The 21,702-nt window shown below is 51.8% G+C and overlaps 1 protein-coding gene across 7 annotated transcripts in view; it reads right to left on the reverse strand.

Moving 5' to 3' along the window:
- Window positions 1–21,702, reverse strand: part of Atp2b2 (ATPase plasma membrane Ca2+ transporting 2) — a 327,223-nt gene that overhangs the window by 174,157 nt on the left and 131,364 nt on the right. For all 7 annotated transcript variants that reach the window (XM_076567620.1, XM_076567626.1, XM_076567627.1 and 4 more), the window contains exon 3: window positions 14,803–14,897. The gene's annotated coding sequence lies outside the window, so the exon portion shown is untranslated. The remainder of the gene's footprint in view (window positions 1–14,802; window positions 14,898–21,702) is intronic.

Genomic DNA, 21,702 nt, shown 5'->3' on the forward strand with positions numbered 1-21,702 from the left:
TAGTCGCCTCTCCACACCCACCCCCCTATGGTTGTTGAGGCTTTCAAGTTGCCTGTCTCATGACCACTTCCAGTTCCAGAGGACGGCAAGAGGGACACTGCCCTGCTAGTGTCTGGAGTTTTGCTCTGTGTAACTCTGTGGAAGGCACGGTACAGTCACTTGTTCATTTGACAGCTGTGGGCTCCTCACCTGCTCCATGCCAGCCAAGAGCGGCCTCTGTGTAAGTCAGGGGTCCTGGCCTGGAGCATTCTGCTTGGGCACAAAAAGGCTGGTACGAAATGCAGGGGTCTATGCTCATCCTATGCTGGCAGAATGTGGGGGCACCCTCTCTGGCATTTGTCACCCACTTCCTCTCTTTACACGCATCCTCCGTCTACACAGATCCAGCCGCAGCTCTGTGTCTAGGGCTCCCGTCTACACCGGCACCCTGACACAGTGCATAAGAGCAATTTGAACACTGCCTTGTCTTTCTGTTCTTTTTAACTAAGGCCTGGGAGCTAAACCCTCTCCTCAATCTCAGAGGGAGCTACAGGCCAGCCTCTTTGGCATCCCAGAACAAAGAAGAGAGGTGTCAAGCTGTGGGCTGTGTGTCCTTAGCCAGGAAATTGATGGGCGACCCTGATTTAATTAGCTTTTCCTTGCGATGATTTAGAGAAGGCTGTAATTAGCTTGGGGGCCCAGAGGGAGAGGCCTGGGTGGTGGAGCCATGGAGGAGCAGGTGGCAAAGGAGGATGTGGGCTGGATTGAAGATAGAACCCCTGTTTTTCCCGGCAATGCAGGCCAAAGAACCTGGCTACTCAGGGGAAGCGAGTCCTCAGCAGAGATGACCTAGCTGGGGAAACTGTGGGCTCTTGGCTGGCCTTTGTGTGTGTGTGTGTGTGTGTTTTGATTCATATTGAATTGCTACATGTCTGTAGCCTTCCTGGGTCACAGAGCATGGCATGGTTGTCTGGAGGGTGGCATTTAGGCTATGCCATGGTAGATAAGCCTTGGGAGGACCTTGTAGATGCCTGAGGACACTCCCTTTAACACCAAGCTAATAAAAGGGCAGGGTGGGGGGGAGGCTCTGTTTCTGGTTTGCGGGAGGAAGCTCCCAGAACACGCTCTGTACTGCATGTGTGGTTGGTAGACATTAGCCGAACAGTGGCTGAGGGTTTGCCCAGGACCCTAGCCAGCGTGAGCCTACGGGGCAGAGCCCAGGTGGGTGAAGCTGTGCTTTGGGGATGCCTTGCTCCTGCTCCTGGGGAGGGCGGGTCCACACAATGTGGCAAGTGGGACCCGATGGGAAGCGTTTGGTCGCAGGAGTGGCGTTCCAGAGTAAACTCCAGTGTCAGGGTGGTCCACCTCCGGCACTACTGTCACTCTGTCACTGGAGGGCCGAAGTCACCCTGAGCATCAGCTCCAGAAAGCCAGCCTTGTGTGCCACAGCAGCATCTGTGTGACAGAGACCTCTGTCACTCTGCCTCCCTCAGCATCCCCACAGGAAGCAGTTCAGCCCATTCATAGAAGAAACTGAGGGCCAGAGAGGAGGAGACATGCCCAGGACACCAGCCAGGGCAGGCTGACCGGGTTTGAACCAAGGTGTGGCTGGCAGCAGACCCCTTGTTTCCCACATGTCTCTGAGGGTAACAGATGAGGGGGAGGAGGGGGGGAGGACAGGACAGAGAATGTGGGTGCAGGCTGCGTGGCCGCTATGAGCCAGGTCTCCCAGATGCAGAGCCCTTGCCTGCCCTCAGCCACGCACGCACGTTCCAGGCACAGATCTTCCGTGGGCCTCCCTGTCCAGTTCTCTCTTCCTGGGTTTCTCAGCCGAGCTGCTCCCCAGAGTCCCTTCCTAGGCTTCCATCTTGCCCCTGCCCGCCTCCAGGTCTACAGCCCAGCTTCAGACCTGGTCCTGTTCTTACAGAGGCCATGCACATCCAGGCTTCATTTCCCGACTGCTTATACCTCTCGTCATAACAACCCTCTCCGTGAGGCTCAGGGAGGTTATGCAGTTGGCTCAAGGTCACACAGCTGGGACATAAAAGACCCCAAATTTATCCTGTATCCCTTAAGTTTCCAGCCCGAGGTCCTCCCTGAGACCCTGCCACCCTGTGACTGTCATGTCTGCAAATGTCCCTTTTGTCTCACGGTCATCATGCTGCAAGGCCCTCGCTTTGTGGTGGCCCCTGCTGAAGCCAGCACTGCATTGGGGAGGAGAGCATTCTGGAAACCATCCAAGAAAAAGATGTGAATACTTTAGTTCCACAGCTCTTGCTTGCAACACACACTGAACCCCAAACAGAAGTGAGCCTGAGAAGGTCTCATCCCAACACTGTCTATTGGTCCACTAACAGCTCCACAGAACATAGCAGCCTGCGTGGGCTTCCTTCCACAGAGAGACCAAGGCCAGAGTCACATGTGGGGTAACCTCAGGTATATCCTATCCCTTCTAGACCTCTGTCTCTTCATCTGTAAAGGTGCTGCTACTGGGTCCAGGCTTGCTCTGAAGGCAAGGACGATGTGGAAAGGTCTAGAATAGAACCCTCCACATGAGAGGTGTTCCCCCAGATGGAAGACAAACCCAAATTTTCAAGGTGAAGGTTATGAGCATGCATGAAAGGGGGTAGGTAGAAAGGGCAGCATGGAGATTTTCAAAAGGGCTGGTGCAATGGCAACTGCCGGGGACCACACAGGCTGAGTTCCGTCATCTTGTCCCCTGCCTATGTTATGTTACATTATCTTCCTCCCAAAGTAAGGACTCTTTCCGTGACCGTTTCACAGGTGAGAAAGTGGAATGGCCAGCAGGTTAAATGGGAACCAAACGGCAGTTTTTCAATGAAAGGAAAAAGCAGCTGGCGGGTTGCCTAGGACCCACTTGTCAATTAACTGGCTCCCCAACTTCTGCCTCTTCTTCGCTCTGTTGCCTTAGCCAAACTTCACAGTTCTTCCCCGGCAGGCTACCTTGGCCATCCTTGATTGTGGCATATGGTAAGATCCAGGGACCCCCCTGGAATTCTGGTTGCTAACCTGCCACCCCAGGGCTGGGGCTCTGCAATCTCTGCTAGGATTCTAAAAGGGGTGGATGTCCGTCCTTTCCATCTAGCACTCCATACCTGTTGCACCTTTCACTGGGTGCCATGACATCATACTTTAGAACTCAGGGCCAAGGGGAAAATTCCACTGTCCTCTCTCCTTCTCAGCAGGGGGGCTTCATAAGGGGGAAACTTGTGTGACCTAGGATGGGGCAGAGGGGACAAGGAGACTTTCCGTTGCCTCCCCAGAGCTGTCACACGTAGTGAGGTGCAGACATTACTCTCTGAGCCTCAGTTTCCTTTTTCTCTCTGCCACAGCATTAAAATGAAAGAAAGCGAATTGGCAAGGCCAGGCTGGAGTAGAAACCACAAATGGCCCATTTGCAAGAGCAGCTTAAAATACATTTGTTTGTTTTGCTTGGAGCTTAAAATAAAATTGAATTAAATGCCAGTGTTGAAAAATTGGAGGACCGTGCCTAGGAATTCAGAGCACTGGCTTCTTCTAGGATGCCGAGGCTGTCCACCCTGGAAGCTGGCTGGAGTAGAAGGAGGCCACAGAGATGGACGTCTGGTACCCTGGGTCCCCTCCAACCTTACTCCTGGCAGAGCAGCGACCTGGACATGAGATGTGGGGAGCTGACACTGCTTGGACCTGTCTCTCCTGATCATGGGTGCCCCTTCCCACCTGCACAACAAACATCCACCCTGGCCAGGGCTTCTTCTAGAAGCAGCAGGCAGAACTAGGCAGTGTGCACCTACCAACCCACCACGTGATTCCTGGGCCCTCGTGACGTGAGCGCCCTGGGTATCATACTGGGTTCACTGATGGGGACACTAAGGGACAGAAGGCTAACTCACTTGCCAAGGTTACATGATCAGCAAGTGGGAGGATTAGGATGCGGACACCAGCAGACTGCCTCCCTCAAATATGTGTCACACCAAAGAACAGAGGTGTCCCGGGCCCCCTTCTTTGAGGTGGGCACTCCCGTGGCTCTGTCCAAGTTTTTGCCTCTCCATGACCCCCAACTGTCACCCTCCCCTTGTCCCCCTCCTTCCTCAGCTGTGTTTCTCCCCTCCCTCACACACCCATCGATGCTCGATGGCTTTCTCAGCAGCCAGGGAAGGTGCAGGTACTACCACCCCCATCTGAAGGTGAAGAAACTGAAGTACAGAGAGCTTTGAAGTGACTTGTCCATGCAGAGCCAGGCTGGGAGCCGGGATCCCTAGCACTGGAGACTGTGCTCTTGGCAGCCTGGAGTGCCTGTGCGCCCTTAGCCACGCACCAAGCACCCTCCCTCATCCACCCATCCGACACTCAAGTGTGTCCGTGATTGGCTACTCTGCACTGGACATGGTGACACAGAGACACCACTAGTGGCTCCTGGGTGCAACTGCATGGGAACACAGCTGGCGTGGAAGGTGACACACAGCTCCAGAACACGCTTTGTGGGTCTGGGGCCCGTGAGAGAACTGCTTTCCAAGCCTCTGCCCTGGGGAGTCCAGGAGGCCGAGGCAGAGGAAAGCTGGCATGCCTGGCCATTTGTTTCAGGGGGAACATGGGAGTCACCCGTGGCTCAGAAGACCCCTGCCCCATTCTACCCTCTGAAACTACAGCAGGGACCAGCTTTCTGGCCTGAAGTCTTGAGCAAGTGCTCCCTCTGCCTGCGCCCCAGTTTCTCTCTTCTGTAAAAAGAAGAGGTTACATCAGCAGAGGATGCAAACTGGCAGCCCTAAGGCCTCAATCAGACTTGGGGCGTGTTTATCTATTAAAGAAGATATATTTGTGTGTGTGTGTTTTGGGGGTGGTGGTCTGTGTATGGGATGTGCATGTGCATGTGAGTTGGGTTGGTAGAGGCCCAGAAGAGGCCATTGGAGCCCCTGGAACTGGAGTTAGAGGACGATGTGAGCTGCTATGTGGGTTCTAGGAACCTAAGCTTGGTCCTCTGTAAGAGCAGCAAGTGCTCTTAACCACTGAGTCATCTTGTCAGGCCCTGCAGGGCATATTTCTACACACACCTTTGTTGTTATTGTAGAACAATGTTAAGTTTGCCCAGATACCATGAAGATGACATGGAGGTGCTGGCCCCACCCCCACTTCCCCTCGTGATCAATGTCTCCCAGTAGCAAGGCAAAGATCTCACACGGAACCGGTGTCCATACGTTAATATCCACGGCATCCCACACTCCGTCTAAATTGCTTTCTTTTTCCTACTAATGCCAGGCTCTGCTCCCGGGCTCCCTACTGCCCTATATTTAGTCTCCTCAGCTTCTTAGGCTCCTCATAGCTGTGGCAGTTGCACAGAATATTTAAAAATTAAATTAAGATATTTCAGATGGGAGGCACCAGCTACCAGAAACAGGCGGAATCTCATGCTGATTTCATCGACAGTAAGTTCTGGTCAGAGATGAGCATGTCTACTCACTAAACACATACATTTGTGTCACGGCTCTGAAGAGTCCCATGACTGGATCTCCAGTTTGCCGCCATCCCCAGAACAACTCCCAATTGTCACCACCCAGTCGCCAGCATTATCCTGTGTCACTGGCTTGGCACCTGGAGTCTCCCTACTGCACACAGACAAGCCTCCTCTGTTTACCCATCTGTGAAATGGGCACCATACTACCTTCTATCAGATCAGCTGAGGCTGAAATGAACTGAGACAGGCACAGAAGGTTCCTAGCAGGGTGCCGGGGGCATTCAAGCCCAGGGACCATTCTCTTGTTACTGGTGTGTTATGGACAGATGTTTAAAGTTCCTTGCTTCCTCCCCCTGCTCTGTGTCCCTGTCCGATCTGCCAGGTGAGGCCCGTGTGGGAGAGACAGAGACAAGCTTGCTAAGGTAGGTCCTACCTATCTAGGAGCAGACCCACTGATCTTCCCTAAGGAAGACCCCAGACCTGGTGTCAAACCCAGGATGGGGGCAAAGCCAACCCCCAACCTGAGCTCTGCAGGTCCAGATTCCAGGGGGAGTGCCATCTTCCTCTGCATGGCCCCCCTAGACTGGAACCCAGGATCAAGGAGGCTGTGAGGGATTTCTGTCCAAGGGTTCAGTTCCTGCTAGGGTTACACTAAGTGTTTTGCAGGACAAACAGCTATCTGAAGCAGGCAACCAGAGACGGGACAAGACCATCAAGGACTGAGGACAGAGCCTGGGGCAGGGCTGTGCCCCCGCCTGCTCTCTGGATGTTTGATCCCAGGCAAGCCCTTGCCTCTCTCTCAGTCTCCCTTTCCTAATAACGGTAGCAAGGGTCAACAGTGACAAAAAGTGATGGTGGTGGCCGTGACAACAATAGCTCTCCGCTGACACACAGGATCAGCCCTTTATGTACACAACCACTTCATACGTATAAGTACCCTAGAGACACACGCGAGGAGGACAGGATTCGGGGCTGGGAACTAATCTGAGACATGCTAGCTAGAAGATTCAAACCCCCTGATTTGGGGTGTGGGACCGCACTCGAGGCCTCTTCTGTAGCCTCCCATGAAGGCAAAAGAAACCTTGCAAAGGTGTGAACAGCTTCTGCTGTGGACTTGCTGCCCCTGGGGCTGAAGCCACATGTGCAGTGGGAGCAGACTTGCTGGCACACACCTGTGCTGAGGGGACACACCTGCTGGTCATTTGAGTCTCCTCGTGGTCACGTCACTTACGTACCCACTATTATGCTTCTCTCTCTCTCTCTCTCTCTCTCTCTCTCTCTCTCTCTCTCTCTCTCTCTCTCTCTCTCTCCAGTTTACAGGACAGGAAATGGAGTCACAGAGACCCGAAATAAATGTCGTAAGTGACTCAAGGGTGTCAGCACGGGAGGCGGTCTGGCTTTCTGCCCATTCACACATACTTTAGCAGCCTTCTGGAGGGCCTGCCGTGGGAAGCCAGGGACTGTCCCCCTGAGTCCCTTGTCAGCATCCACTGAGCTTACCCATCCTTCCAGCCTCCCTCTGGTCCAAGACTCCAACTTCCCAGTTGTCTCTCTTAACGCTGGGCATTTCCACCTGACCAACTGCCTTCCCCAGGCTCCCTGGGGGTGCTGGTAGCACATGAACCCAACCTCTCATACCTGATCCAGAGATGATGAGATCCTGCTTGGGGTCCTTTCTGAGTTCCAGGCCTCCCAATACAAACTCCCACTCTGATCTCCGGGTATCAGCTGGTAATCCAGTTGTCTGCAGCCTTGTGGCCCCAGCCTTCGAGGAAGCCTCAGCAGGCGAGGCAGGTGGTGCCCCTGATACCTAGCTGCTTCTCTTTCTGGTCTAGGGACTGGCAAGGAGGGGGAAGCCAGGCTGGTAAGGGGCGGGGAGCATGGCTGGGCACCAGAGGTTGAGGACTGGCCTCTGCCATTCCCTGACAAAACTGAGGACTTTGCCAAAGGTAGTGTGGGTGGTAGACATGGTTGGGCTTCCTCCACAGCCCCCTGATCCTATCAGCAGCAGCATGGCTGAAGGCCAGCTACCTGGAAGTTCCTTTCTTTTGAGGACAGCCTGTACAACTGGCCGGGGAAGAGCTGCGCTGGGAACTGGAGGGAGGCTGGCCAAGAGGACTCCAGCTGCCCTGCCCAAGGAGGCTTCTGATGGGTGACCACGTGACTGTGAGAGGCTAGTGGAGGTCAGCCCACGAGGGGCCTGGGTCAAGCAGCCAGGGCGTGGGATGTGCCTCCTCCAGGAAGCCTCTCTGGGCTTAGGGGAAAAAAGGTAACGGATCCTGGCAGCCATCCATCTCTTGGCCCAGACATTTCTTGCTTGTTCCATGAGAACACACCCTGCCACTCTGGTTTATCAAGAACAAAAAGAAAACATTCATTGTTTCCCAGGGAGTGTCTTGTCCAACTTTCCAGCATCCCAAGGAAGCAGCCCCTTTCCACGTGAGCAGGTTTCTAGGTGCCGGTCACCTCCTGCTCTGCATGGATGCCATTTTAAGCATTTTGAGTGTTGGGAGCTCCCCCCTGATGATTCCATCTTTCATCTTCCTTTATTTCCTAGCCCTTAGTTGTTAGAATTGTGGTGGAAGCTGAGACCTTGTGAACCCTTTCTGGATGAAGGCTGACAGTCTAGGGTCTGTGAGTGATGGCGCCCCCAGTGGCGGTTGGAGGCTCTGCAGTGCTGGGGGCATGTGTGACCTGCTTTCTTTACACAATGACCCACCAGAGTGCTTTTAGTTAAGTAAGGAGTCGGTGGGGGAGGGGAGGGGGGGCACATCTCCACCGCTGCTCTGGGCTGCTCTGAAGACATGCTGCACCATGTGGGGCGTCTAGCAACAAACACTTTGTACCACAACTGCATCGTTTAATGCACCCAACAGCTTCTTAATTTTTAAAGTTACATTTATTTATTTAGGGGTGCGTGTGTGCCATAGGGAGAGCATGGAGGTCAGAAGACATTACAAAAGTCGGTTCTTTCCGTCCACCATGTGGATCCCAAGGTGGCCTAGCTAGCTTTCTGTTGCTGTGATGAACACCATGACCAAAGGCAGCTTGGAGAGGAGAGGGTTCATTTCACACTGTATAACTTACAGCATCATAACGGGAAGTCAGGGCTAGAACTCAAGAAGGCAACCCGGAGGCAGGAACTGCACCAGGGGCTATGGAGGAGTGCTGCTTCCTGGCTTGTTCCTTGCGGCTTCCTCTGCCTGTTTTCTTATACAACCCCACACCACCTGCCCAGGGAGGGATAGCACCACCCACTGTGGGATGGGGCCTCCCACACCAACCATTAATCAAGAAGATGCCCCCCTCCCCAGACTTGCCTACAGGTCAATCTGACCGAGACTTTTCTCAGTGGAGGTTCCTTCTTCCCAGATGGCCCTAGCTGTGCCAAATCAAACTGACAAAACCAGCCCGCACACAGGGATTGAACTTAGGTCCTGAGGTTTGGCAGCAATCACCTTCATCTGCCGAACCACTTCACCAGCCCCTCAACAGCCTCTTTGTGCTCCCTTTCCTCAGCAAGTACCAAGCACCCGCTGTAGCTCAGGGACTATGATCACAGAGGCAAGTGAGCCCTGGACCCTGTGCTCGGGGAGGCAGCAGCTCCCAAATTCATTTTTGCTTGTGCTCAGAGAGGTGAGACTCATTCTGGGCCATGCAGCTAGGAGGAAAGAGGTGAGCCAATCCAACTCAGACCTCTCTGAGGCTAACACCCAGCCCCTCCAGCCCCTCCATGCCTCCTTGGAGAGTTTACAGCCCTCTGGAAGGGTGCTCGTCACCACGCCTGAGGATCTAAGTTCATTTCCTGTGTGCTGGCTGGTTTTTGTCAACTTGGCTTGACACAGCAGGCGGGGTGGTGGTAAGGAAGAGGGAATCTCTCAATTGAGAAAATGCCCCATTAGGTTGACTTGTAGACAAGTCTCTGAGCGAAATGTCACAGAGGGATGTCTGGAGAGCTGTGGGGCAGAGAAGGATGGAGGGATGGCTTTTCATAGGGTGCAAATGATCTGGAGCATGTTCCCAGGGAAGAGGGCATGTGGAACCCAAGCAAGGCATGGATGGTACAGAGAGCAGGCGTCATGACAGCCAGAGAGAGGGGGTGATTTAACCAGAAAACACCTGAACTGTGAACCGCCTCTGCCCTTGGAAAGGAAGTCTGTCCTGGCAGTTGACCTGGAGAACATTGAAAAATGGCCACTGACCTAGGAAGCTTCTAGCACTGGGCAGGGCTGTGGAGGAGCCTTGGTTCCTTCTCATGGTAAGACCTACAAATTGAATGACTCTCAGCTAGGAGAGAAATTCCAAGTCTGCTTTTGGTTCTCCTACTGATGCTGAGCAGCAGTGGGGGTAGATGTGGTATGAGGAGCCTGAAGTCCCTGAGCAGCAACATGTGGCTGTGATGGCCAATACTGTCCACCTGACGGGCTCTAGACTCACCTAGAGCCAGCCCTGTGGGTGTGCCTGTGAGGGAGCTCTGAGACTGGGTTACCCGGGTGGGAAGACCCAGCCTAAGTGTGAGATGGCGCCATTCCATGGGCCCAGGGCCTAGACTGAATGAAGAGAGAAAGCGAGCTGAGGCCCGGCATTCACTACATCTTGACTGCATTCACTCTGCGTCTTGACTGCACACACCTGGACCAACTGCTTTATGCTCCAGCATCCGTGAATTCCCCGCCGTGATGAGCTGTGCTACGGAATCAGGAGACCAAACAAAACTTCCCTTGGGCTTTTGCTAGCCTAAGGCCAGTGCTGTGTTTCCTCTGGCACACCCTTGTGTATAAGATGTCTGCCCAGCACCCAGCAACTCCTCCTGAGGTAGAAGATGCTGTGCCCAGGCTGCAGAGGGGTCAAGGGAGGCCCTGAGAGGGTGCCACAGTCAGTATCTGTGCCACATCATGTCTCTCTACAGCCCCCAGCCCCCACCAAAGACACATGAACAGGAGGGAAGAGCTCAGGTGACCCTTTCCATGGCGTCCTCAGATCGGCTACCTGGCCAGGCTGCCTGCATGATGCCAGGGCCCGAGTGAGGGGGCAAGGCCTGTGATATGGTGAGCTGGTGCCGCCATGGAAAGAAGCAGAAGTAGGATGGGGAAGGCACGTGGACTGTGGTCTGTCCATCCACCTGTGTGATGCTGTCAATCTACACATTAGTCAACCAGAGAGGGAATGCCCAGTGGTCTGGGCCACCCAGCAGAGCCAGGTTTGAGCTTCCCATTTATGCTTTCTCTGCTACCTGGCATGCCCACTCTACTCTTTGTGTGTTTTCTTGTTTCCACCTCTTCCTGACTCAGAATATTCAATAGATCTGGTAAGGCGTGAACAGCAGCCCTCTGGGCTGGAGGTTGGGCCTCGCCTAGGACAAAAACGGCAGAGGAAGAGGGTTCTGGGTGCGAGCAGAAGCTAGTGGCGCAGGGAGCCTTTCCTCCCTTTGTGGCTGTTCTTATAAACAGAAGGGCCCTGAAGTCTCAGAGCCTAGCAACCAATGGAATGAGGAGCTGGGATTGTAGGTGCCTGGTAAGGTACAGGGGTCTGTATGCCTGGCCCCTGGGCTAGAGGCTATGGATATCTCTCCTTCCAGGCCATGAGGGGAGCGGGTATCCTGACCACATGCAAGCTTACGTGGCACAGCCTTGCTGTAGCCTCTTTGGGTAGTGGACTCCCCAGGAGTCAGGTATAGCTGGCTGAACCTGTGTATCTTCTTACTTGTTGGCAGGGAGGAAGCTAAGGACCAGAGAGAGGAGAGTGCCTGCAGGGTGCTGAGCCCTGCCCAAGGCTCTTTATAGACACTCCTCATTTGGGAGACAGGAACCAGGTCTGTTCGGCCACTGATAAACTGGGGTTGGGGAAGTACCAAGATTCACCAGGACTTTTGGTATTAGATTTGAATTCAGAATCCTGGACTGCTTCTATCTTGGCCTAATGCACCCTGACCAGTTCACAGGGTCAGTGACTCCTGGTGCTGGCATCAGATGGCCCGTTCACAGGGTCGGTGACTCCCAGTACTGGAGTCAGATGGGAATACAGACAGACAGTTTTCAGCTGGGGCACTGGGGGGGGGTGGGGGGTGGGCACTAGTACTGGTGTTGGGATAACATTTCACCCCCACCCCCAGACCCTGAGAGACCAGGAGAGGATAAAAAGTAAGGAACTGCCAAGAACACAGGGGTCTACCCCACCCATTCCAGCTCAGTTGGGCAGTGGGCTCGGGGTCTTCTTGTGGGCATTCCACTTCTTGTGGGCATGCTCAGTGTACATGGACACCAGGGGCAGGTTGAGCCCTCAAGGGTCTCAGGGCATTCAGTGGGAAGGACCTTGGTGGCATGGCCTTCCCACCCACATTCCTACCTGTGACTGTCCCAGAGGTGGGGGCCTTGGCTTGTCATGCCATCCCGGTGTTCAGAGGCCAGTTGTGCTGAGAAAGAACAGCCTCAACTCCTATTCTTCATGGGAGGATTTGACCCAGGGGACCCAGGTGGACCCCATGAGGCCAGGAGCTAGTGGGACAGTCCCTGGGAGCCAAGGGGCAGTAATTTTGAGAGTAACATTGTCATCTTAGAAAATGATGTAAATGTTCTTTGAATCTTTGAGATTCCCAAAGTCATAGATGAATTAATTCATGGCCACTGTAGATCAACTACACGCGGTTATAATGCAACTGGGGATTGAATTGTGTCTTTCCTACCATCCATGTTGGATACCTAAACCTCAGGATCTATGGATATGGCCTCATTTGGAAGTATGGTCTTGACGGAGTTAATGGAGTTAAAATGAGGCCAAAAGGTAGCCCTGACCTGATGTGACTGAGCGTTCTCATAAGATGGGGTCTTTGGACGCAGAGACAGGTGCACAGGTGGCAGGAGGAGGGGACTGCAGGGGGTGGGAGACACAGCTGTGTGTGTGTGGAGGTCAGAGGTCAACTTCGTGGCGTCGATTCTTGTACCACGTGGGTTCTGGGTATTGAACTCAGGTTGCCAGGGTTGCATCACAAGCATTTTACCTGCTGAGCCATCCATCTCGCTGGCCCCAGCATTTTTTTTTTTTTTAAATTGCATCTCCACTGAACAGACACAGGCTTTCCTCTTGTTATTCCCCGAACTACGCAACAGCTATTACGTGGTGCCAATGCTACACTAGGCTTTGAAAGTCAGAGAGAAATGGCTCAAGTGTGTGGGAAGATGCAGTTGGGCTATGAGCCAATGCCGCACCGCATTAGGTTAGGGACCGGAGCATCCACTGGTCCCTCGTGGATGCTGAGGGACGATGCATTGTTGATACCTTAAGGAGAACTGAATTCTTTCTGTTTGATTTTTGACACAAGGTAGCCCAGGATGGCCTCCTGAATATCAGGATTACAGCTGTGGGTCTCCACACCTGGCTAATACGTGCTTGAATCTGGTTTTGAATTTTCATGGCTGTCATTTTAATTTTTGAGTCATTGCATGCATCCTTAGTTCCTGCTCCTACTTTTCTGCTAATTTGGGGCATGTTGCATTTTGAGAATCGTTCCATATGATCAGCTTAATACACTGTTTGGATGTGGAAGATCTGTCAATTAAATGTTTTTATGTGGAAGGAAGCACCTGTGGTTTCTCCTGTGATCAGCTGTGGTGATTCCAGTAATGTTCCTGCACAGGCTTAGAGATGCTTCAGCTCTCCAACTCTCTCTCTCTCTCTCTCTGGATGTCCCTCTTAGTAGGGGTGGGATCTGTGGCTCCCATATGGGAGGACACAGGACACCACTCTTTTCAGGCAGCTCCAGTGTAGGATCCCTCCGGGGCTGCTGGAGGGCCTGCCTTTGGGGGAGGGGCCCCTTGGCTCTGGTCCCGAGCAGTGAGGAGGCTCATGGGAGGATGGGTCAGCCCTCTCCACTTCCCCAGCTCCCAGGGCTTCTGAGGAAGGAGCTCTGGAGCCTCCTGAAACATGATTCTGAGTGTTTAGCCCATGCCTGGCCCAGGGCACTGTGAGGATGCTGGGAAGACTGGTGAAGGTCGTGACGCAGACTTAGACTAGGCCAGACTGATAGTTCCCAACTCCACTCCAAACCTAGACTTGATCCTACTGCCAGCTGTGAGCATGGGAGGCCTGGGACGCACCAGGGGCCATGCCATCTCTCTGTGGATGGCCCATCGATGGCCATCTGACCACTTTCCTCACCCATGTCTACACCCGAAACTGCTGGGTTCAGATGCCCATGTATCCGTTGTGACTTATCAGTTGCTTGGTATTTAAGAGATGGCATTAAACAAATATGTGAGCAATCACAGAATATATTTGGAAATACTCTGGTTAGTTCCCAAGTGCTTGGACAAGAAACCACATTTCAAGAGTATGATGCTGAAGACAGGGGAGAGGGGCACAAGTGATGCCCACTCTGACAGGACGTTCAGGGGCGGTGACTGGGCTCAGCAGTGGATGCTGGCATGGAGCAGAAGACGGGTCTGAGGCCAGAGGATGAGCAGCACCAGCTCTTGATGTACATGCACGAACCGCAAGGTCTATGCATTATCCATGGACGTAGTAAAGCGAAAACAGAGACCCAAAGGAGGGCTTGCAGAGCACAGAAGAGGCATGGTCACCCCGGGAACCCCCAAAGAGCTTCTGTTGTACTGTCTTTGCCTTGTGGCCCCCTGAGCTCAGTGAGTGGGCTGTCTTTCTAATGGGCATAGATTAGGCACCTGGCATGACCGTACACTCGGCATGTGGTCCTGTGTCCCAGCCACTCCACCCAGTACTTTACAGGAACACGTTTTCCTGACTGTCACGAGTAGCCCCTGCTGTCCCCACATTACAGATGGAGAGACTGAGACCCAGAGAGGCAGCCCCAGGGGCTGAACCAATGCTCTGAATCCAGACCTGAGTTCAGGCCCCACACACGCCATTGCCACCTGGCTGGATGGTCCTGTCCCCTCTCAGCTCTCAGCATCTGTCACAGAAAGTCTGTCGGAGCCTCAACTCTAACTCTCCATGTCAGCCCAATTGGTAGAAAAGGAGCCAGGGCAGCTGTCTGTCTGTCCTCCCAAGGCAGAGGCAGTGTTGGATCTGCATGGATCACCAGCATCAGGAACGGCAAGAACAGACCCAGGGTTGAGACCAGATCAGTCAGGTGACAGACATGAAGCTGATCTGCAGTCTCTACTACACCCCTATTCAACGCCAAAGAGAGTCTGGGAATGATAACTGATACGTGTGTCCCCAACCGGGTAGCAGAGGAAGGTGATTGTTTCAAAACACACTTCATTCCCGCCTAGTGGACCCTTCACTAGTACCTTCTACCGATGCAGATGCACGCACACATGCACACACGTAGTATCTTTCTTCTCATACTGCACATTACCACCCCCCCTCCCAAAAGACCTCAGTCTTCAACTCACCCCTCCACGTCTTCTGGTCACATCAGGGGTGTCAGGAATTGTACAATGGGGCCCATGTCTTGCTGGCTCTGGGGACTGTGTGACCAAGTTCAGCTCTGAAAAGGGGGAGAAATGGTCATGGTTAGAACTGGGTGACCAATGCTGGGTAGAGATAGAGGTGAAAGCAGGTTGCTCTCCTCTCCCTTGGCTAGCCCAGACCCACCCAGGCCGTCTACTCTTCAAAGCTGCCTTGTGGATCTCACCCTTCCCAGGTTCCAAGCTCATTGCTAGGAAGCAAGCCTACCAGTTGGCAGTGATTGAGGGATGTCCCCTCATCTGTGGCTGGCATGGGCTATGAGGGCATGTGGTGGAATGGTTATGGTGTGTGCTCTGGAGAGAGGACAGAGAAGAGGGGAGAGGAGACACAGAGACAGAGACAGAGACAGAGAGACAGAGAGAGACCTCCCCTGCACAAGGAGCACAACCTTTACCAGTTTCTGCCTCTCCATCCATCCACACATCCATCATCTATATATCCATTTATTTGCCACTTCTTACATTGAGGTAGTCATCACATAGGAGGAAGTTACAAAGAAATACACAGAGAAGTCCTGTGCTCCTTCCCCCCAGCCACACTCTTGATAACCACAGCTTGCCATCAAGACCAGGTGAGTGACCTTAGACACTTCTTAAAGCCCATTCTCACGGCAGCAGCTGCACAGTGCACTTACGTATGAATTCATGTCATCAACACCACAGTCAAGACGCGAAACTGCCCCATACCACAGGGCCTCCTTGGTTCTGCCTGTACAGCCATCCCCTCCCCTCTCCACCTTACCCTGCCCTCTGGCTGGAGAATACTGCTCATCAGTGATGTGAGAGACAAAAGCCAGGCGCGAGGTGAACTTTCTCCTACTAACCTTTTCTGTTTCACTCAGGATAATTCACTGGAGACTGATTTAGATTTTATGTTATGTATGCATTTTGTATGTGGTGTGTGTGTGTGCACATGCATGCGTGTGCATGTGCGTGTGTGCGTGCGTGCGTGCATGCGTGTGTGTGTGTGTGTGTGTGTGTGTGTGTGTGTGTGTGTGTATGTGCGCGTGTGCGCAGAGGCTGGAGAAGAATGTCTGGTTCTCTCACTTTCTGCCTTGATCCCCTGACACAGAGTCTTTCACTGAATCTGGAGCTGGGCTGGTGGCCCCAGCTCTTGTTCTGTCTCCACTTTCCTCAGGGCTGAGTTACAGGTAAGCATGGAACCAGGCTTGGGTTTTAGTGTGGGCACAGGGGATTTGAACTTGGGTCCTCATGCTTGCACAATAAGTACTCTTCCCATTGAGCCAGCCTCTCCCTTGCTCGGTGGTCTAGGCTTTACATGGCTCCGTGGTCGACGGTGAATGGATGTGCCACAGTTTAACTATTTACTATATTACTATAGATTAATGCTATCTGGGTTTTAATTCCACATTGGAGAAATCGTTCTGAATAATAATAACACACTACTATGAAAAGCTGTGGAAGGTGTTTTGTGTGCCAGTCAACACACATTTCCATTCATCTGTGATGAATGTTCTGAAGTATGATTGGTGGATCAAATGGTGGAGGTGCAGTTTTGAATGCAATCCTAAATCCTACAGAGTGGCTGTCGTACGTCACATTCCTGAGTGGCTGTCCGAGGGACCCGGTCTTTAGGCATTCTCATCAGTGCCTACTGGTGCCATCATCATCCACACCAGCCATTCTGATGGAGGGTGCTGCCATCAGCGGAGGTTTTCACATGCATTTGCCTAGTGACCAGCCATGCTGGGCACCTTCTCATGTGCGCTTTGCTGACTGAACATCATCTCCAGTGTCTCCATGCATTTTGTTCAGTATCTAATTGACTTGTTTGATTTTTTTTTTTAAAAAAATACTACATTTATTTTGTGTGTTGAGTACCATGTGAAGGTCCTAGGGCAACTTGAGGGAGACAATTGGATCCTAAAGGTCAAACTCAGGTCCCTCAGGGTTGACACCTTTCCCTGCTGGAGTCATCTTGCTGACCCAGATTTTTTGAACTATTAAGTTCTGTGTTTGTGTTAGGCATTAGTACCTCGTCACCCAGTCATGGATGCTATTTTTCTCCCACTGCTTCAGTAGCATCTAAATTTAATTTTTAGTTTTTAGTGGTTTATGTGCTGTTTAAAGTAGATTGCTTTGGGGTCGCACTACTCAAGATTTGTTAAGATTCTTGGTTCTTCAGAGGTGTGTTTGTGCCAATTTAGGGGCATTTTTAGTCATTATTTTATTCAAATACTAATACTTTGCAGGAGCCTTGTTAATTGTCTCACAAGGCCCTAAGGCTCTGTTGACATTTTTCCTGACATTTTCTTTTTGTTATTTAAATCAGGTCATTTCCATCATTCTGTGTTCCAGTTTAATGATTCTTTCTCCAACCCTTTCTAGTCTGCTATAAAGCACATCCACTGAGGGTGGAGTTTTTTGTTTTTTTTTTTTTTCAGGAGTACTTTTCAGTTCTAAAATTTCCATTTGATTTCTATTCTCTTTTTGATAATTTAAAAGTTCGATTCCAGTGGTCAGAGCAGTTCCCTGAACTGTTTATACTGGGTACCGTGAAATTCGTGTCAGCTGACTCTGGTATCTCTGCCATCTAGGTTGGCGTTTGTTGATGGCCCTTTTCCACCAAGCCAGACTTCTTCCTGGTGCTTCCGATATGAATGATTTTCCCTGGAAACCTGTCACATCATGAGACTCATTTAAACCTTCCATTTCAGCTGGCTTTCTCTGCCCTATTCCAGCAGATGCAGGGGAGTGCCCGCTTGCTAATTTTACACAGGGGACCACATCCACTTTTCCCAGTTAGCCTCTACTGGTGGGAGGTCCTTGATGCTGGTGAGTGGGGTTAGGGATCCCTCTAGTTGGAAAGTTTGGAGTCCTTACAGACTCCCGTGAGCTTTCCTCTGGTGCCATGGGAACTGGAGAGGGGTTTTGTGTTGTTTCCTTCCAACCCAACCGTGGAGCTGACAGTCCTGGTCCCTGCCTTTTCTGACACCACCCCGAGTGTGTGTGTGTGTGTGTGTGTGTGTGTGTGTGTGTGTGTGTGTGTGTGTGTGTGTGATTTTGGCCTTCCTCATTACAGGCAACTGATGGTGGAGGTCCCATCCCCCACTCTGTATTTCTTGGTGATCAGCTGGGGGCAGAGTAGCCAGCGTCTGGAGTATGTGCATGAGCTTTGCATTTTCTAGGGTGAGCAGGCTGTTGGGTGGCTATCACCAAGGCCTCAATTCTAGCTTCTTCAGTTCTGACTCTGGGATGAATTTTGCCATGGAAAGACCCAGAGCTTCCACTGTGGGATCTTGGGGTCTTGTTTACTCCTGGCCAGCATGTGCTCCCCCTTTACCTGGCAGTCTTCTAGCTGTTCTGAATGACAGGCCCTTTCTGCCGTCCTTAGCAAGAGGATTGTGAATAGTGACTCTACTCCAGCCTGGAAGCAGAAGCCTTTAAACACAGCTTCCATTTGCCTAAAGTTTCTAGAATTCTCTTCATGTTCCTTTTGTGTGTTTTTCTCCCTCTAGCATGGACTGACCTAGAATTCTCTATGAAGTAGAGGTTGGACTTGAACTCGTGGCAGTCCATCTGCCTCAGCCTCTCCAGTGCTGAGATTACACTCCAGCTCATCTTAACACTGTTAATCAAACTTTACGTTCAGGGATGCCTGCCACCTTCATGGGCCCCCAGCTTTCCACCTGGCTCAGGAAGGCTTTCCTTTCAGTCAGAGAAACTGGGGCCTCTGAGGCATTTTTATTCAGAGTTGTTGACATGATGCTTGGTGGCTTGGAGCAAACCCACGAAGTTGCAGACTTGGTGAATACTAGAAACTCATATTGGAATCATTTTCAGGGTCTCAAGCCCTAGCCCTGCTAGGTCTCTGTAGGGAACCTGGGGATGGGGCAGTGCTGATCTCACAAATGGTGTGAATCAAGAAGTGAATGCTCCCAATGCCTTTCTGCTCTGGCAGCCGCCGCTTCACTGAGCATGCGCCATCAGCATGGGTACTCGCGCCTGCTTTCCTTCCCTCCACAGCCCTGAGGGGTGGAAGTGCCCACACCTCTTTACCCACCACTGTCTGCCAACAGTTCCCATGCTAGCCTCTGGGTCCTCAAAGTGGTGCTGCTGGGAAGACGTGGGACCTTTAAGGGGGGGCAAGAGGGAGGTGGGCAGGCCACAGGGATGCTGCCCTCAAAGTAACACAGAGAGAGAGATCTCCTGGGAACCTGTTGTTCTCATCAGAGTGAGGTGTTAGCAGAGCAAGACTCTCTTGTCTGGCTCCAGTCACATGCTGCTGCCTCCCATCCCCATCTTGCACGGTAAGGCCACTCATTACGAAAGTCCTCGAAGGAGCCCAGCCAGTGCTGTGCCCTGGGCCTAAAACTGTGAGCTAGACAAACCCTTCTTTACACTTTACCAGTTCCAACAGAAAACAGACCCCATGCCCAGGCCATGCAGTTCCCTACCGGCCACATGCAGATCATGTGACTTCAGTCCTACACATTTCTAGGGTTCTGCACCCAAGATCCGCTCCATGTTCCCTCTGTATTTTTCCCTAAGTCCGTGTGATGCTTAACTTCCACTGCCAGCTTGCCTGGATTTAGAACTACCTGGGGACAGAACCCTGGGGCTGTCTGTAGGGCTTTCCCATAAAGGTCTAATGGAAGAAACAGCAAGTCCCATCCTGAGTGTGGACGGCACCATCCCATGGCTAGGGTCCCAAACTGAACACCAAGGAGAAAGTGAGCTGAGCACCAGCGACCATCTCTCTGCTCCTGACCCCCACAGTGGACTCTAAACTGTGAGCCAAAGCACAACCTTCCTTCTTTAGTCGCCTTGGTCAGTCGCATTTCATCACAGCAACAGGGAGGTAACTGGTATGGCTGCTGATTCTCAAAGTGTGTTTATCATGTCCCGGGAGAGCTCCCAAAGCCTTTCGGAGGTCTCAGACAAAACAATTCCCAGACTGACTGTCTCAGTTAGGGTTTCTGTTGCTGCAAGGAAACACCATGACTAAAAAGCAAGTTGGGGAGGAAAGGGTTTATTTGGCTTACACTTCCACATTGCTGTTCATCACTGAAGGAAGTCAGGACAGGAACTCAAACAGGGCAGGAACCTGGAGGCAGGAGCTGATACAGAGGCCATGGAGGAGTGCTGCTTACTGCCTTGCTGTCCATGGCTTGCTCAGGCTGCTTTCTTATAGAACCCAGGACCACCAGCCCAGGGATGGCACCACCCCAACAGGCCGGGCCCTCCCCATCAATCACTAATTGAGAAAATGCTGTACAGTTGGATCTCATGGAGGCAGTTCCTCATCTGAGGCTCCGTCCTCTCTGATGGCTCCAGCTTGTGTCAAGTTGACACATAAAGCCAGCCAGGACAGTGACACAAACACGCTGTGTGGCATTTTTCACAGACAATAGTTGAACAGCAATGTTGAATGAAGGCCCTAGAGGTCGAGCACAAAGCCAGAGTGGGCAGTGTGTATTAGGGTCACTGTATTTATCACTGTCACATACTTGTGGCTGTGCTAGTCCACACATGTGAGTGTCCTGGACACAGCGGCGAGAATGGTTGTTTTTATGAACTTTCCACATTTGAGAGCACAGTAGGTGGCGTGGAGTACTTGCCTCTGGAGGCTGAGGGAGGAAATGGTATGTTTAGTGCTTCACATTGCTGGCTGATGTAGCAGCTGATTTCACGGGAGACCATTTGAATGCAAATAACTGGCAAGGAAAGGAGATAAGATGGCTATTTAACTTGGGTGTGTGGCAGGCAGTTTCTTCACGATGTGCCCAGCATGCTCATCTCTCCAAGGAAAGCAATGGGCAGCATGTGTTATCCAAGACAAGAATCTGAACTTCCAAAATGAAAAACTTTGGGAAAACTTGCACCTGCCACTGTGGGCTTGACGGCTGTCCAGCCCTGAAGATGATTTTCTTCGGAGGTCAGTGGCCAGGCAACAGGCATGATTTTTTAAAATTGAGACCACATGATAAAATGTACGAACTCTTGGGGGTATACAACTCAGTGAATGGTGTGATGTTACAAAACTGAGCATGGGCAAAGGGGTCATCGGGTACTGATGAGTCATCCGGTGAGATGGCTCAGGGGGTAAAGACACTTGGTGCTGAGTCTGGTGACCTGGGATTGACCCTTGGAGTCTACATAGAGGTTGAAGGAGAGAAACGATTTCCACATGTGTGTGGGCTCACATGCTCACATACCACACTCCCATGGGGTGTGTGCTCATTAACACATACTAAAAAAGGATTCATTAAGAGGTAAGACAAATGGGTGGCTCACAGTAACCTGTCACTCCAGCTCTAGGGGATCTAATGCTCTCTTCTGGCCTCTGTGGGCACTACATTCATGTGCATAAACTCACACAAAGATACACAAATACACACATAATTAAAAGTAAAAAAGAAATCCTTAAAGCCAGTGTCCACCTGAAAAACCTGAAACCCAAAATGTTCTCTAGATGGAAACAACTGTTAAGTCTGCCCCCCAATTTTTTTAGATTTTGAGTTTCTGATGTTCATATTGAGGTAGCACCTATGTGCATTCTGAAGCCAGGAAAGCTCTGACCTGGGAATATGTCTGGTCCCAAGCCCTTGGAGAAGAGGTGCTCAGTGCGCATGGCGGCCTCAGCTCCTTCCCTGTGCCTCTCTTTGATGATGCTGTCTCCTGGGCAGGGGGCTGAATCATATCCCTCCCAAATGCAGATGAGCACAAACACCAAGACCTCAGAATGTGGTTATATTAGGAAAATGGTTTTTGAAAAATATTCACTTGTTTTTATTTGTGTTTGAGTGTCTGATGAGTGAGTGCGAGCTTGTGAGAAACACAACACATGTGAGGAGGTCAGAG

The sequence above is a fragment of the Peromyscus maniculatus genome, chromosome 3, assembly GCF_049852395.1.
Source record: "Peromyscus maniculatus bairdii isolate BWxNUB_F1_BW_parent chromosome 3, HU_Pman_BW_mat_3.1, whole genome shotgun sequence".
Taxonomy (NCBI): domain Eukaryota; kingdom Metazoa; phylum Chordata; class Mammalia; order Rodentia; family Cricetidae; genus Peromyscus; species Peromyscus maniculatus.